Source organism: Octopus bimaculoides, chromosome 20 (assembly GCF_001194135.2).
Source record: "Octopus bimaculoides isolate UCB-OBI-ISO-001 chromosome 20, ASM119413v2, whole genome shotgun sequence".
Lineage (NCBI taxonomy): Eukaryota > Metazoa > Mollusca > Cephalopoda > Octopoda > Octopodidae > Octopus > Octopus bimaculoides.
The window spans coordinates 31,566,631-31,570,596 of record NC_069000.1 but is presented as its reverse complement, the minus strand read 5'-3'; the positions used below and the strand labels follow the sequence as shown (position 1 = coordinate 31,570,596).

The 3,966-nt window shown below is 38.3% G+C and overlaps 1 protein-coding gene across 1 annotated transcript in view; it reads right to left on the bottom strand.

Annotated features, from left to right (window-relative positions):
* Positions 1–3,966, bottom strand: part of LOC128250243 (uncharacterized) — a 449,636-nt gene that overhangs the window by 124,534 nt on the left and 321,136 nt on the right. The window lies entirely within an intron of this gene.

The window sequence follows — 3,966 nt, the reverse complement described above, 5'->3', positions numbered from 1 at the left end:
CATATGTATGTGTGTTTGGATTTGTTCTCAATACTATAGTAAAGATTCATATATTATGCTGGAGTTTCTCCGTTCCCAAAATGTGTTTCGGCTATCCAGTGCACAGTGTCTGCAGGCAAGTTACCACACACACACACACACACACACACACACACACACACACACACACACACATCTTACTTGTTTCAGTCATTGGACCGTAGCCACGCACGCTCGGGCACCACGTTGGGGTACCTTTTCTTGCTGAGTTGTAAAGCCACAAGTCACTTTAGATTGATCGATCAGGGCTGATCACCCCAGATACACATTTGCGCTAAACAAATGCAGTGGCTATAAGAATGAGAGATAGAAAAAAGACAGCGACGATGAGATAGAGAGAAACCGATTCCATGAAATGTGAGTGCGATCATTCACTGGAGAGAACGAAAGTATTTTAAAGCTAACATTCTCTGGTGATCGTTGATGCATATTTCGTGTTCAAACTGAGATGCAGACAATTAAACTCTTATCCCCTACTCACCACCTTTGCTCAAAGTATACGATCAAACGATGAACGATTTCGTTGTATTTGAGCTCAACACGAATGGAAGTATTCTTCCGTCTCATATCCACCTCCGCTTTCGCGATTTTACACCTGACAGATTATAAATTGATGGCTTGACATAGAAATGCATTTTCACATGTTTCTCTCAAAATGCAATAAGAACTTGCAGCTGTTAACATTGCAACAGCTGCGATAAATATTTCAGATATCAACCGTAAAGCATGGCTGTTGTTGTTGTTGTTGTTGGGGATGGGGATATTGGTTGTAGTTCTGGTGGTTGTCGTTTGCGTGGAGATGGTAGTGTTGCGGGGGCATGGGTCGGATGGAAGAATTTAAAATTGCGCTTTAATACACCCAGCAGTGATTTGCTTTCTTTTATCTTCTTTTAAATCTCTGTTCTTCTAACTAATCAAACGCAGTTTGCTACCTCTACTACTATAACTACGTTTAACAATAACAACAACAATAATAATAATAATAATCATAATGATAATTTACAATGGTTTCAAATTTTGGCGCAATCTTGAGGGGAAGGGGCAAATTAATTACTTCAACCCCATTACTGGAGTGGCACTTTATTTTATTGACATCTAAAGAATGAACGGCATATTGTACTAAAAAAGACCCGGAAGAAATACCGTTAAGCATTTCGTCTGATGCTCTAATGATTCTGCTGAAGGGGAGGAAGAGGGGGAAGATGAAGAAGAAGAAGAAGAAAAAGGAAGAGAAGGAAAGGCAGGAGACTTTTCTTTATTGACAGACCAACCTCATGATTCCACATACTATATTGATAGAGAACATACTCCTCCACAGATGGGTAAACCCTTTTGCAAATTCTCTTTTAAAGCATCCGAAAGCACTCAACTTTTTTGAAATACAGAGGAATGTCGCAGTCCTCCTTACACTTTCCGATATAATTTTGTCTAATATGTCACGTGTATATTTTCACTAGTTCCTTCCATGATGCTGAAAATATGTCTATAGGCACAGGTATAACTGCAGAATAATTAAGAATGTCACATCTACGTGTTTTGGGGTTCATTTCTATTCCATAGTTCCTTAGGGCAAAATTTCTTGTAGTCTAGTTGCGCCCAGATTAGTGCCTCTATGTGTAATATGATAGATCAAAACTATGGAAAAAGATGGAAACAGTCATATATGAAAACACGCAAGCACACATTTATATGAATGTGTGTGTTAATGTGTACGTCAATGCGTGTGCATGTGTGTGTTTGTGTACATCCGTGTATTTGCGTTAAAACTGCCTTAAGAATTGGTGATATGTTTATGTTCCTTCGACCTTAAGCATGCTAAGGCCAACACCATGGATCGGAAAGCGTGGAATAACAACATCATCCGAGTCTGTCATCCAGCGGCATCCACCTCAGCGTATTAGTTGAGAGAATAGCCTCACACTACGGTCGCCAGCTATGGGTTTGCTTACTAACCTTTTACATCTGACGAATAGGAATTGATAACATAATTATCAGTTTCTGTCAAAATCACTTAGAAAAGCAGTCCTGAGTTTTCGTGCTTAGGATATTAGTCTCACGACCTTTAAGCCTTGTTTCTCGGACCTGATTGGAGTGCAGTGTCCTAGGATGAGATATTCCTTTTAATGCTCAATCAACTAAAAATGGGTGCCAGCCAGGAGAGGCTTACTTTTGCGGTTTCGGTTACCCAATGGCTCGGAAACAAGGATAAGCTTCGACCTCATTAGCCTGCAAACTAGCGGCATACATTATCGATTAGATTGACTTGAAAGTGGTACCCCACATTGGCCACTGGCCAAATACAAACATAGTACATGAAATGAATAAAAGCACGAATGAATTCTAAACACAGGCATGTAATTATACATGAAGCCTCTTTATCTGCCATGTATGCCCATCTTTCTCATTCATTCACTCAATCACTCAGTCACTCACTCACTCAAACTCTCTCTCTCTCTCTGTCTCTCTCTGTCTCTCTCTGTCTCTCTGTCTCTCTGTCTCTGTCTGTCTGTCTCTCTCTCTCTCTCTCTCTCTCTCTCTCTCTCTCTCTCTCTCTCTCTCTCTCTCTCTCTCTCTCTCTCTCTCTCTCTCTCTCTCTCTCTCTCTCTCTAGTATATCCATCTCTCTATAGTATATGCTTATAGGACTGTATGGGTACGCGGCTTTTTGCATGAGTATGTGTTTGTGGGAAATGTTACATAGATTTAATCGATATAAAATCTTATACATAAATACGTGAGCATTACAACACGAAAATACGAATACGACCAGTTCTCACAAAAGGATTTCTCCACGCATTCCTCCATCTTCGTGAACTCCTCTGGGAGATGTCAGTCGCTATTTTTGAAACAGTTGACTCATAGCTTATATATAACAATTAGATATGATTTCTAAAATAAAATGAAATAAGCTTTTGTGCATCCCAAGAGACACACATGTACATACATATACACGCAAGTAACTATCAATGTATGTAATTATCTCTCGCCGTTTCTATTTGTTTCTCTCTCTCTCTCTCTCTCTCTCTCTCTCTCTCTCTCTCTCTCTTTATATATATATGTGTGTGTGTGTGTATGCATGTATGTGTGTATGGGTGTGTGTGGGTGTGTGTGTATACGTGAGTGTGTATAGATAGATAAAGAGAAAGAGAGAGAGAAATAGCGATATCTGCATATATACGCATATAGATGTACAGTTGAGTATACTATTTGTAGGTATGCATGTATGTATATATAAATCTCCCTCTCCCTTTTTCGTTTTTCTCTCCTTCTGTCTGTCTCTCACTCTGCGCATATATATATATATATATATGTGTGTGTGTGTGTGTGTGTGTGTGTGTGTATAAGGATATGTATATGTGTATATGCATATGTATATATATATATATATGTATATATATATATATAATTATAATATCTATACAGTTATATTATATACCGTAAATATCTCTAAAACATACTGTGTCAATCCCGTGTAATATTGATAATTCTACGGAAAGCCATGTAAAAGCGTCATTTGTACAGGTTACAGAAGATGAAAATCTCTCTTTTGCTTGAGTAAATAAACAGAAAAATAACTAAGATTCTTTTTCCTGTGTTTTGGGAACGATTGTTTCCTCGTCTTAAAGAAATCACCTTCAGTCTTTGGCTGCCTAGGGAATTATTAATCTAAATTGCTGAATCTTGTTGTAGTTTGCCAGGCTATTACATCTTCCTTTGCGTATACTACGTTTGTTGGAAACGTTTTCAGTTATTTTCCTCTCTTCTCCAGCATTTTTGTTTAAGTGTAAACTCGTACTCATCAAAAGCATAGTGTAACCCTTAGATAAATCTAAAAATATTCTTATTATATATATTTGTGTATGCCTCTCTCTCTCTGTGTGTGTGTGTGTGTGTGTGTGTGTGTGTGTGTGTGTGTGTGTGTGTGTGT